The following is a 14,686-nucleotide window of genomic DNA, read 5'->3' as shown; positions in this document are numbered from 1 at the left end:
CGCCATATCTACCACTCCTCCTAGTTTAGTATCATCCGCAAATTTGCTGAGAGTGCAATCCACACCATCCTCCAGATCATTTATGAAGATATTGAACAAAACCGGCCCCAGGACCGACCCTTGGGGCACTCCACTTGATACCGGCTGCCAACTAGACATGGAGCCATTGATCACTACCCGTTGAGCCCGACAATCTAGCCAACTTTCTACCCACCTTATAGTGCATTCATCCAGCCCATACTTCTTTAACTTGCTGACAAGAATACTGTGGGAGACCATGTCAAAAGCTTTGCTAAAGTCAAAAAACAATACGTCCACTGCTTTCCCTTCATCCACAGAACCAGTAATCTCATCAAAGAAGGCAATTAGATTAGTCAGGCATGACCTTCCCTTGGTGAATCCATGCTGACTGTTCCTGATCACTTTCCTCTCGTGTAAGTGCTTCAGGATTGATTCCTTGAGGACCCCCTCCATGATTTTTCCGGGGACTGAGGTGAGGCTGACTGGCCTGTAGTTCCCAGGATCCTCCTTCTTCCATTTTTAAAGATGGGCACTACATTAGCCTTCTTCCAGTCGTCCGGGACTTCCCCCGATTGCCATGAGTTTTCAAAGATAATGGCCAATGGCTCTGTAATCACAGCCGCCAACTCCTTAAGCACTCTCGGATGCAACACATCCGGCCCCATGGACTTGTGCACGTCCAGCTTTTCTAAATATTATAGTCTGTAAGTACCTGTATGGGGAACAAATATTTAATAATGGGTTCTACAGTCTAACAGAAAAAGGTGATGCAATGGCTGGAAGTTGAGGCTAAACAAATTCAGACTGGAACTAAGCTGTAAATTTTGAATGGTGAGAGTAATTAACCATTCAGAAAAAATATACCACAGGTTATGGTGGATTCTCCATCATTGATCATTTTTAAATCAAGGTTGGATTTTTTTCTCAAATATGTGCCCTACTTTATGGGAAGTTCTATGGCCTGTGTCATGGAAGAAGTCAGACTAAATAATCACAACGGTCCCTTTTGGTCTTAGAATATATGAATTAACGGTCCTTTTACCAAATGAGGCTATAGGCTTTGTTCCATGATGTGTGTCTCTCTATATTTATATTTTTCTTTATAGGTTGTATATTATGATGATTCTTTCTGGCAGCTTCAAAATTGTCATTGTTACTCACTTCACTATCGTTTCACTGAGAAATTAATAGCAGTTCACTGAAAAATGGCATGCTCATCGAAGTATTATTAAAAGATCATGGCCAGCTCAAATATTTATATTCAAATGAGGGGAAAAGTTGAAATTCATATTTCAAACAGCTACTGATAACAATAAATTATTACTTTGATTGTAATAGTGGGTTATATGGTTAGGTACTTAATGTACTATCAATCTATTTAGCGAGTCTGCATGGAAGGTGTAGACTATGAACACAACAGAAGGTTTTCAGGTTTTGAGGAATTCTACAACCAATAGCACTTTGTGTAAGTACACAAAACAGAACAATTGAAAATATGTCACTGTTATGTGTTTATGTCATGGTTTTGTTAGTTTTCTTTTCATTTCACTGTACAAAATGGCACTGGAATGCTGAAGTAATCAGCTCCCTGATTATTGATTAAGTTACCATATGGTGGCAATGGGATTGGATAAATTACTCCAGATATATGTAGGATTTTGGAGCAAGAGGGTAAAAATGATGAAAGAGTGTAGGATCGGTAGTACTTCATTATTCAGTTCCAAGATACTTATGAAAAATTTGATTTTGTCATATCATTAAATCCTAAAGTAAGCTTTTGCATTAGATTACATTGATGTTGTTACATTACTTTTGTTTGTATAGAACATTTGGTAGAAGCATTGAGTTTGATGTTACAATGTCTTTCCTACTGTACATTCATGAAAATAACGAGTTATACACTTTCAAATATAATTGAAACAGTCCTGCATTCAGTCATCCGTCATTGGCTTTTTGTCCTTCAGTATTCCTTAGATTCAGTTCTCTTTATAAATGTAAACATTGGGAAATAATTATACCAAAATCATCAATCCATTTAGAAGGCAGATAATTAGATACATACAATGCTAATTTAGATTGTTTGCAGATTTTTTTAAAAAAAGCCATTCAGGATTACTGGAATTAAAATGGAAATGGGAGCAGAAGGAGTTCAGAGATTTTACATTTATCTAAAAGTTGGTAGTGAGGTGAAGCAAGTTAACTTTATACCATTTTGGCTTTATCTCAAGTTGAAGAGTACAGTATGTTTTACAGTTATTTGTATTGGGGTAGGGCCCAAAGATCCCAATCAGTATCAAGAGCTCATTTTTCTGGGCACCATATGAACGTGTATGGAGACACAATCCTTGCCCATAGAGAATACAATCCTAAAGTTCCAGTCCTGAAGACTTACTCATGAGTTCATGGAACTATTCTCAAAGTGTTTGTACAGCTGTGACTTAATTTAAGAGAAGACACACGTGAATGTAATAAACATTAATAGTGGGAGGGAGGATGAAAGTATATAAGAAAGTACATTTATATGCAATAAGCTACATGTATAATTTGAAGGTTTCAAATAATGTACGAGTTTATTTTAAAAATGAGGGCTTACTAGAGATTACAAAATTGGGACTGCATACACATGCATGCTCTCTCTGATAGAGAGTGGGTGTGTATCACATGTATAAACCATGATCGGGTTAGCAGTGGGTTAAACATTAGAATAGAAGTTAGGTTTGTGTAGTGCCTCTTACAGTGAAGGTAGTCAAAAGCACTTTACAAAGCAATGAGCCATCTACTACAGAGTCACACTCTTCATTGTTTATGTAGTCTGAGCTGGTTGGTGGTAGACGATCCAGAAATTCAGTTTCTCTCCATGAACCTGCATCAATTTTACAGCATTCTGCCAGTAAATCTAAATGTTGTTTTTAACTAATCTAAGTCGCTTCTCTTCTCATTGTTCCATTCGTTTCATATCAACCACAACATTCCCTTGATAGCAGAGTAGCCTGAGCAGTAGTCTTCACTTACTCCCTCCAGTAACTTTAACCCTAATCTTACCTTGCTGACTGCCTTGGTCAACTCTCACCTGCACAATGCCCATTTGGTGCTGCAGTAAGTCTAGCCCTAATCCTGCTTCCTGCCTTGGTCAGGAATCTCTCTCTGCCTGAAACACCAAATGGGCACTGTTTAGATGAATTAAAACAGTTTTGACTGGGCAAAGGTGAATGGACTTGCCTGAACCAGGCATTGTGGAGGGAGCCACAGTGCAAATCTCCAACTGATGTCTAGAACATTCCCTGAAATTTTGGAATTGATCAGGCATAATCTTCAAAAGTTGTGATACAAACAAAAAGAAAAATGTAATAAAGCTATGCGTTAGGCCTCACTCTCCTTAGCTAGCTAGCAGGGCATTCAGTAGATCAAATCCATGCTAGCAGTGCATTTCATCTGTAGATCAATGCAATAGAGATTAAGTAATATATGTTCTCAGTAATATATGACAGATAGTTTGCGACAACAGAACTTGCCTCATTGAAAAAGGGAATGTTGGATATGAAGCCAGTTACTTTTTGAAAAGTGTACTGGGACCTTTGAAATTTCTCCTAGAAAGCCACCAGAGAAGGGTTAGGTTTACTATCATATCTGAAGGACAATCACTCTAAAAAAAAAAAAAAAAAAAAAAAAAAGAAAGAAAAAAAAGGTTTATTGTGTGACTGCAACCATGACCTCTCTGATTTAAAAATCCTACGAATCCAGTCATATTTAGTGAGCGAACTTACAAATGTAAGATGAACTATACCACCAGTTTTTATATGTTATTGTTTAAATTTTACTATTTTTGAACAGAGTTTATACTGACAAGAGGTGCTAGATTGGCATTTCTGGAGAAGAAGGCTCTCTATCCACAGGATAGTGATAATGCAGGAAATGACTTTGCAAGCCTCGCTTATTAATCTGATCTGGAGGCGTAGGAGGACAGTTAATTCTCTGTGTCCATGCATTCCTTAGTGTGTCTGCTGATATTGTCAATGGGAATGCTAGTGTCAATTAGAACTGGTTTTAAATAATATGGACACCAAGTAATTGCATAATAACAACCATCAGATGATGATAGCTTCTGTTCATTGTCTAAGGTAGATTCATGTCCCCTCTCCCCTGACCACCTACTCCGTAGCACAGTTTGTGAAATGCTTTATAACATGGTTAATCCTGGCCTGCACTTGCGAAGGACATTGTGCTAACATTCTATTAGCAAGAACTGGGTTTATGCACATTGAAGTCAAGAACAGATGAAAGCTTTGGGTGTTTGTATCAAGGTATCTGCACTGAATTGTGATTGAATGCATGCAGACGCCTCTGGAGAGCCATGGCAGGCAGACAAGGTGTGATTAGGGGGATGGGCGGAGGGGTGTCTATTAGTCCTTCTCTGGCTTAGAAGGGCCAGGAATAGACACTAAAAAATCAGGAGCCAGCAAGCCAGTTAAGAAGGCTTGCCTACATCCTTTCAGGGGAGTGTTGGGTGATACTGGGACAAAGGAAGTGCTAACCTGGAACCTGGTCAGGGCCTTGAGTTCAAATACTTCTACCAAGCACTTGCCTTTGATGTATGCTTGTTTGGTTAGTTTAAATGTGCAGACAGCCAAATTCTGTATTTGTTATTATTTAATTGTTTAAAGACTGACTCCGAACTTATAGCATGGATTAGCCTGCATTGAACAGACTGCCACAACTTGTGAATGAAGGCAAGGAGCACCTACAGTGCGATGGTAGGCCCAGAAGGGGGTGGTATGGAGCAGCCCCATCTGAGACACTCATAGGTTAATCCAGTGGTGCCCAAAATTTCCTGTCACCTCTCCCCCCCCCCCCCCGCCTTACCTGTAATGGAATCTGTCCAAGGCTCTCTCCATTACTGCACAGTTTGCTCAGCAGAGGAGCTTGGGCTGAAGGCAGATCTAGAGGGGCTGGGGCTAGAGTCGGAGCTGGCCTGGGGGCAGAGAGGGAATGAGGGCAGAGATGGGCAGGGTGTGGAGTGGAGCTGTGGCTGGTGCTGGATCTGCACTGGGGATGGAGCAGAGCTGTGGCTGGGGGTGGAGCAGGGGTTGCAATGGGGCTATGGCTGTGGCTGGAGCTGGGCTATGGGCAGAGTGGAGCTGCAGCTGGAGCAGCAGGTGGAATGGAGCTGCGGCTGGGAGATGAGCTGGGCTGAGGGCAGAGTGGAGCTGGGTGGCGTTCCCTCTCCACCCCCTGTGGGGGGGCTGGTCTGGGCCTTGCTGTGCACCTCCTGAACATTCCTCCATGCCTCCCCTAGGGGGGCACACCCCCCAGTTTGGGGACCACTGGGTTAACCAGTAGCGCCAGAAAACAGCTGAAGCCTCTTAGTCTTTCTGGAATACATTTAAGGAGAAGGGAGTCACATGTGAAGGTATTTTGTCAATTGAGAAACAGTCCTGGTGGCTGAAGTTGAGTTACAGGAAACACTTCATTTATACAAGGCAGCTGCTTCTAAGAAATGATATGTTTATTTTTCACTTTTCTGTGTTTGTTTGTCACCTTGTGGGGAAGGCTTAACTTTTCCTGTGAGAAGAGCGGCTCCATAAAGAGTGTGTTTCATCAAACTAGAGGGAAACCCATTGAAAATTATCCATTTTTTCCTGGATTTTTCTTTGAAATTCAACATTTTGATGGAAAGCTATCTCAACATTTTGAAATTAAGAAAGCTTCAAACAAAAGATTTTCAGTTCACCCTTAAAGAAGAAAAGGCTACATCTCTGTGTGTGTTTAATTTTGAAGAGGAAAGAAATCCCAAGGATTGTATTTGTCTGTTGCCTGGCTACAGCCTTCACTGTACTTTGCATTCAGGGAGATGAAGTGGTCTTGGGAAGGAGGTTTGAGTTGAACTAGTCAGCCCATGCTGCAGCCTTGGGAGGGCCCAACACTGGATTTCTGATCCACTATAATACCTACATCTTTTTTTTTAGTACTATGGCCTGGCCAGTTATTCCCCATTTTATAGTTGTATACTTTTTTACCGTTCCTAAGTATAGTACTTTGCCCTTGTCATTATTGAATGTCATCTAGTTGATTTCAGACCAATTCTTCAATATATCAGGATAATATCAAATACAAATTATGTCTTCAAAGTGCTTGCAACTCCTCCCAGCTTGGTGGCATCTCAAAGTTTATAAGAATATTCTTCACACCATTTTCAAAATCATTAATAAAATATTGAATATCACCAGGCAAGGAGAGACCCTTGTGGGACCCCACTAGAGATGTCTTCCCCATTTGACAGTGAACCATTGATAACTACACTTTTGAGTGTGGTTTACTAGGCATACGTGTACCTACTTCACAGTAATTTCATCTAGACCCCATTTCTCTAGTTTGTTTATGAGAATGTCATGTGGGATTGTATCAAAGCTTTACTATAATCAATATATATATTATGTCTGTTGCTTTCCCTTTATCCACTAGTAACCCTGTCAAAAAAAGGGAACTAGGTTGGTTTGGCATGATTTGTTCTTGACAAATCCATGCTGACTATTCCTTATAACCCTATTATCCTCTAGGTGCTTACAAAATGATAGTTTTAATTATTTGTTTCAGTTGTTCCCTGGGTCTTCCTTGTTCCCCTTTTTAAAGATAAGTATTATGTTTGGCCTTATCCAGTCCTCTGTCCTCCTGAGTTCTTGAAGATAATCAATATAGCTATTCCTTAAGTACCCTAGCATGAATTTTTTCATTCCCTGCCAACTTGAATATATCTAACTTACCTAAATATTCTTTAACCTGTTCTTTCCCTAGTCGAGCTTGTTTTTCTTTCCCCTTTGTTGTTAATATTAATTGTGTTAAGCGTTTGGTCACAATTAACCTGTTTAGTGAAGACTGAAGTAAACTAGGCATTAAACATATCAGCCTTCTTGATGTTGTCAATTATTAGTTCTCCTTTTCCACTAAGTAATGGACCTACATTATCCTTCATCTTTCTCTTGTTTCTACTTATTCACTTTTATGTCCCTGGGTAAGTGTAACTTATTTTGTATCCTAGCCTTTCTGATTTTGTCCCAACATCCTTGGGCTATTCTTTTGTACTCATCCTTAATGATTTGTCCATGTTACAACTTTATGTAGGGTTCCTTTTTGATTTTTCAGGTCATTAAAGAACTCCTGATGCAGACATATTTGCTTTTTATTATTCTTCCTCTCTTTCCTCTGTACTAGGATTGTTTGGCGTTGCACTTTAATACTGTCTCTTTGAGAAACTGTCAGCTCTCCTGAACTCCTTTTTCCCTTAGATGTTCTTCCCATGAGATCTTAGCAGTCTTCTGAGTTTGTTAGTCTTCTTTTTTGAAGTCCATTGTTCTGATTCTGCTGCTCTCACTTCTTCCTTTCCTTAGAATCATGAAGCCAGTCATTTTATGGTCACTTTTACACAAGTTCATAGATTCCAGTGGCAAAAGGGACCACTGTGATCATCTACTCTGACCTCCAAGCCATAGAACTTCCCAAAAAAGATTCCTAGAGCATATTTTTCAGAAAAAATAGCCAATCTTAATTAAAAATTGCCAATGATGGAGAATTCTCCACAACCCTTGGCAAATTATTCCAGTTAAGTACATTCATTGTTAAAAACGTATGCCTCATTTCCAGTCTGGAAGTTGAAACTACACAACTTCGGACATTGGATTACGTTATATCTTTGTGTATTAAATTGTTCAAATATCTGTTACTTAAATACTGTAACAATCTCTTTGTTAATCTAAATAGATTGAGCTCCTTTAGTCTGTCACTAAAAGGTATATTTTCTAATCCTTTAATCATTCTTGTGGCTTCTCTCTGAATCTTCTCCATTTTATCAACATCTTTTTTGAATTGTGGGCAGCAGAACTGGACACAGTGTTCCAGCAGCACTTTCATCTTTGCCAAATACAGAGATAAATAACTTTTCTACTCCTACTTGAGATTCCACTGTTTACGCATGAGGTCACAGCATTGAACTGGGAGCTCATGTTCAGCTCTATGTCCACCATGACTCCCAAATCTTTTTCAGAGTCACTCCTTCCCAGGATAAAGTTCCCCATCCTATATATATGTGGCCTATATTCTTTGTTCCTAGGTCTATACATTTACACTTATCTTACCAAATTATCTAGATCACTCTGTATTAATGACCTGTTTTCATCATTCTCTACCATTTCCCCAGTTTTTGTGTCATCTTCAGACTTTATCAGTGATGATTTTGTTTTCTTCCAGGTCATTGATAAAAATGTTAAACAGGATGTGCCTGTCCCAACCTGGGCCCTTACTCTAAACCAGCAGGATGCATGAAGAAACTATGTGCACCCCTAACTCCATCATCCTTGTTCCCAGAACCCAGTAGTCACTATTCTTCCGCTCATGGTCATTCCTGGCCGTATCATTAGTTCGCAAGTGGATGAGCCCCATGGGGGTAGTGGTCAGAGGGCTGGATGAGCCTCTGCACCCTTTGCATAGCAACTCTGATACGGTCTTCATGCAGGCAGCACTCCTCCCAGGATGTCAGGTCAAGCTGGGAGATGGAGGCCTCCATCCCCCTCAAAAAGGGGTCTTTGACCACCACCACCACCCTGCATCTCTCTTTCAATGTGGTGGCCATTGGACTCCCAGTCTTAGGGACAGGAGCCTCTTTTTTCTCAACCATTGGGGTCAAGAACTCCATACAAAGTTCTTGACCTCAATGGATAGGGAATCTGTTTGGGGGTGTGGAGCAGATGTACCCAGCAGTCATTCTCCTCCGTGCAGAGCAGACAGCATTCCTTGCTCCTCTGGTGCCACTGTAGTTTTCTGTAGTCAGCTAGGATCTCTCATCCTGGATATCCCCATGTGCCTTCTGTTAGTGAAATCCTCATGCTCCTGGACACTAAGCCAACAAGCCACCTCTACTGGAGCTCTCTTAGCTACTTCCTGAGGAACATCACCAACAGAGCCCACTCAAAGTGGGTGTTTCCCCCTCTCTGGCTGGTTTAAGTAGGGATATGCAGTCCATGTTTCCAGCAAGTCAAGACCAGGACCTAGGTAGAAGCCTCCTGCGTCAGGATGCATGTCCACCTAGGGCCCCCACAGCAGGTAACATCTGAACTGGCTTGACTCTGTCTGCCATGATATTGGAAATAGTGCAAGTATTTCCCTATCCTTAGAAGAACAAATAACTGTGATAGATATATGGCTGTGAGATGAAGGTAGTTGGGAGACTAAGGGAGTTAGGCATCTGAGTTCACTAGCAGAAGAAAGCAGAAGGGTAGTTTTTCTTTGACTTGCAGCTACTCCAGAAGGAAGAACTGTCAACTGGAGGAAATCAACCTACAGCCAACACCACTGTGAGGTCTTCTTCTGCATGTCTGGATCCACCTCATCATGCCAGTGGGATTTGCACTGCTCATGTTTCAGTCATACATAGTATTGTGGCATATGAGCCACTTTTGTGGCTATGATTTGAGCTATCTGAGCATTCATAATGCCTTCCCTCACTGGGGAAACACAGCAGGTTATTCATTTCTTTTGAAAAGGCAATCACATCTGTTATTCTCCTATCCATCTCCAGAAACACACTTACCAGTACTGGGCACATCCCCCATTACCTCCCACATGGAAACACTTCCCTGTCATAAACCAGATGGTATGACAAAGCATTTGGATGAAATGTGGGTAGGAGAGAAGGACTCTCACTCAATCTTAAGAGTTTTTGTTTAGCTCAGGGGCCCGGCCTCACCTGAACAGCTCCAGTAGTGCAGGATTGAGATAGAGGCAAGTTTAATCCAGTAGTGCCTGCTTTTAGGGGTGGTTCTGGCCTCTTATGTCTCTTCCCTGTAAGCAAAGTAGTAGCCACAAACCTGTCCCCTCAGATGCTGCACACCTTTCATGGTCAGCACCCTCTGTCTTTTACATCAGCATAAATTGACACAAGCCTGTGCTGAAACCAGGCCAAGTTACCCAAAATTATGAACTGGAGTTGTAAACTATCTACTTGTGGCTTCTTACCCAGAATCACAGAACCTCCATAAGGTAATACAACACTTTACATCCTCATTTATCTCCCTTTTCTAGTACAGTTCAGTGTGGTTTCATACAGTAAAGGAATGGACAAGTGCTTTCACTACTGAAGACAGCCAAAATTAAGCATGACATAAACAGACCTGCATAACCCAAACAGAAAATCATACTGACTTACTATGCTGTACATTTTATAGGACAGTTGATGCTTTTGCAGTGGTGCCCCATTTAAAATAGTTCATTGTGCTGTTTTATGCACAACATCACTTTATTCATGAGTTTCAGCATTGTAAAACTTATTTAATTTAATTTGATGTAAACAGAGTTTTAATGTTCCCTTATTACAGCTTGTTTTTGCTCCAGCTAAACATTGACAAGAGGGTGGGAGTGCTGAATTCCTAGAAGCCAGAACCAGCAGTGGGGGCACAATCTTTAATAAGGCACAATTTAGATCTTGATGATTTTGAATGCAGTAATTAAATTAATTCCTTGCTCTCCCTCTTAGACTTCCTCTGAAGTTTTTAGGAGCAAACCGGTGGTATTGTTTCATAATTAATAACAACAATTCAGTGTCTTTTAAATCATTTTAGTAGGAAAAAAGGTCACTGGACAAGACAGTTCATCATCTGGCACCATTTCAATAGCAGTTCATTTTTATTTTGCTCTGTATATCCCATTGATAATGTGCCACATGAAATAACATAATTATACATTTTTCACACTTGAGGATGATAGTACTTTCTGGTTTAGAGTTTAAGTCCAGAAGGGATCACCTGATCATCTAGGCTGAACTCTTGTGCATCACAGGCCACTAAAGATCACCTGCACAGTAAACCTAACAACCGGAATTAGACCAAAGTATTACTGTCCTCAGGAGATTAAACTATTGTGTGCCACAGTCAGAGAATGGAAGGAGCCAAAGTGCATCAATGCCCAAGGCTGCTACAATGGCAGGGAACTGATTAAGTGAGATACAGCCAGATGATTCTGGCAAGTGACCCATGACCCATGCTGCAGAGAAAGTAAAAACAAAAAACAAAAACCCAACCCCAAAGTCATTGTTTAATGTGACCTGGTGGAAAATTCCTTCCTGATCCCATTTATAGCAATCAGTTTGATCTCAGTGAGCAAGAACCAGCCAGCCAAGCATCTGAGAGAGACTTGATGAAGGTCACAAAGCGTCACTGGCAGAGCCAAGATAAAAACTCACGGCTGCCTAATTCCTAGCAAAAAGCAAAAATAAGAGTTTCATTCACTCTCTGCAGGCTCAATCCCTGTGTTGCAGAGGCACTTCCACCCAAATGCATGAGAGGCACTCTTGGGGGAGGACAGACAGACAACTTCTACTCCTCTATGAGGATAGAGCAGCCTCAAGCTCCAGCAGGAGCTCTAATTAGGCAAAACTGTCCAGAAGATGTTAAACCATCACATTTCACAAGTGCCCTGCCCATCTAATCCTTTGTGGCCCCCCCCCCACGCAGCTCCTGACAGCTGTATAATTGGCTCTTTGTCTCCCCCACCAATGGTGTACTATTGAACCCAGACAATGAAGTGGTCAAATTGTGTGATTAAAAACAACATTTATCTTGCTCCTTTGATCAGCTCACTATCATGCAGGCCATCTAGGCAAGGTCAGTGGCTGGTGTGGTTAGGTCCTGGGTTTAAATCCCAGTGAATCCCTCATGGTAAGTGGTTAAATCTGTGGCTCCTTTAAATTCCTTCCTTTGTAAACTGCTTTGTTTCCTAGGCTCAAAAGCTCTATAGAAGAGCTATTTATTATCATTGATACTTTCCCTCCAATTCATTACAGCAATTGCTTACATGGAAAAGTAATACTGGGGAAATACTTAATGTATTTATAGCTGTCTTTTTAATATTCTTTAGGAGCTGGAAACAGGGAGAGCTGGCACCATGTAACTAACCAGGTCTTTGCACACTACTAGCAAGTTCTCTAATGTAATGATTGGTTTGCTTCCATGGTATGAACTGTTGGAAGCATCTGCATGTAAGAAGGGATTTTAAATCAGAAAGAAATTCCAGGAGAAAGAACACTTTAGTGATGATGATCAACATCTAAACAGTGCTTCAGAGATGACAGTAAGTGTTTTCCAAAGTGCGCCTATATATTCAGATAAATGTAAGACTATTTGCAGTAGTGATATCTAGTGACTCCTATTAATGTTACATAATCCATCTCCATAAGTACTACTTCTAATGTACCAAACCCTGGAGCAGCTTCAAACAGCTGCCTTTAAAAAACACAACAGCCAGCCACAAAATATTTCCTCATTACTCCCAAATGTGGAATTTCCCCCTAAAACGACATTGTTCTGAGATGCAGGACAAGCGATATCCTAGAACAGTGACAGGTTTAAGCCTCAGTACCTCATGAGACATTAGGACTAGAAATGTTCTTTTTTATCCCATTAGAGATAAGAAAATTCCCCCTTTCAAAAAAAAAAAAAGGAAGGGTTTTTTTTTTATGTCCTGTACATCATGACATGTTAGACCTCAACTATCTGAGAAGATTTAGAGAAAAATCTATTTTAGGGGGTTTATGATTATTTTGGGTTCTGAACAGTAGGGCTTCAGTGGACTGACAGCCTATAGAAGCATCAGGATACAAAAATAATATGAATATATCTTTTAAAACACACTAAAACATTCCTAAACATTTTATTTTTTCTGTAAAATATGTGGCATTAACAAAATATATGGTCTGATCTGAATTTTTTATTAGTACTTTTTTTTTAATCCGACTTCAGATGGAATGCAATTTATATCATGGCTCTGCAATTTATCACATGGATATATTTACCACATAAGCTATCTCTCACTTTTGGTACCTAACCTACTGTGCTGGGCCTGGAAAAAGCCGGTGTTTGTACATATGATTGGACACTTTTCTCAGATCTTCGCAATATTTAAGAATTAGGTGACTTAAAGATAAAAATAAGAGCTGAAACTGCAAATTTCCTTTGTTTTTAATATGTTGCAACAACCTTGTGGTATTTTAATGTAGACTTTTTATTTGCTTTAATTTATATAAAACTACGAGGAAAGGATAATTCTTTAATTACTCTGCATTTCATCTTGCTACTAAACTTGGCTGCATTTCAATCATTGTCTAAGATTGCTTCAAGGTACACTGAAATTCACAAAAGCTCATTGCACCTTGACATATTCTCAAAGCACCACAGTAAGGTTCTTTGACTCAATTCATTGTGCCTCTTGGCCCCTGTATATCATGTCATTTTGTAGTACAGGGGCATTAACAAAAGCAGCTTTGACATGAGATATCGAAACAGTGTCTACTCTGACACCATTAAGAGCTTTAACACAGCACGTATCTGTGTGAATACTGATGCCCACTGCACAATGCTATTTCTCTGAGCTGAGAGTCCTTAGTTGAAGGGAAACAGTGTATTTCAGTTAGGGCTGCATGAAGAGAAAAAAAACTCTCCACCTGCCAAATAACAAAATGTCACCAAACATTAAATATTTAATTGTTTCTTCTTGAATTTTAGGGCAAAGATACGTTTTTTTCAGTTATGAATTATCTGAATGTTGTGTCTTGTGTAGCATCAAGCAAATAGCTGCCACTTAACAAATAAGAAATAATAAGGACAAAAGGCAGATTTTTCTTCCTAAACTACTTTTCTTCCTGACTAAAAACTATATCAAGCCAAAGCTTGCCAGGATCACACCTGAAGAAAATGTTGGTGGAGGGGAGGCAAAGTGGGGAATCTGGAGGTCTTAAAATGTATGCAAAGTGATGTTGTGTCTCACTTTGCCCTTCTGAAGGCTCCTAAAGCCGGTTGAAATATTGGAGTCACTTGTCTGAAGTGATGCTGCCAGCCATTGCATCATTTTAGGTACACCTTGTTTGAAATGTACTGACTTCTCACAACTAGAGCTATTGTGACTTGACTCCTGTGTGGCAATTTTCTTTTGAACTTTTGTGCAATCAAATCTTATTGGTACATGTAATCCCTGAAAGCTCACTTTTCATTTTCAGAAAATGAACTTCATATAGGTATATGCATGTATTAGTGTCAGTATGCTTTTTATAGTCCTGTGGTCAGCCACATGAGCTGATCATGACCAGATGGTGTACTTAATCAATCACAACTAATCAACATATCAAATAATTAATAATTCTGCATATATTACATACTTATGATTAAGCTATGGACATTTTAAAAAGTTGCACACACAAAATTCACTAAAGTTTTTACAATTAAGCAATTTGAGGAAAAACAATCTCCATGGGCAGAAAAAGAGTAATTGGAAAATTTGTTATGAGTTATTCACTCAGCTCTAGTTATTCTTACCATTACTCAAACAGGTTAAACATTAATTACTTTGTATTTTTAAAATATCTCATTAAAACATGGTTGCAATACATATTTTAAAACAATCCCATATTGTGCATTTGAAAAAACAATTCTGATTTCATGTTATAATTTAAATACAGGCTTAACTAATCATAAAAGAAGCATTTAGTAACTTTACAGAGTTTTCTTGTTGGCCAACTGGAACATAACTGGTGTGCTCCTTGATTGTTGCCAAGTAAGTTGAACCGGGCCTTAAATTATACTTAAGATTCTACAATCTAAAATCATATAATGGACATGTAAGGGTCTAATCT

The 14,686-nt window shown here is 39.7% G+C and overlaps 1 protein-coding gene across 1 annotated transcript in view; it reads left to right on the top strand.

The window, feature by feature from the left end:
- CSMD1 (CUB and Sushi multiple domains 1) overlaps window positions 1–14,686 on the top strand; it is a 1,960,312-nt gene that overhangs the window by 428,876 nt on the left and 1,516,750 nt on the right. The window lies entirely within an intron of this gene.

This window comes from Natator depressus, chromosome 3 (assembly GCF_965152275.1).
Source record: "Natator depressus isolate rNatDep1 chromosome 3, rNatDep2.hap1, whole genome shotgun sequence".
Classification (NCBI taxonomy): Eukaryota; Metazoa; Chordata; order Testudines; family Cheloniidae; genus Natator; species Natator depressus.
Note: the sequence above shows the minus strand (reverse complement) of the source record. Positions and strands in the feature narration are given on the sequence as shown.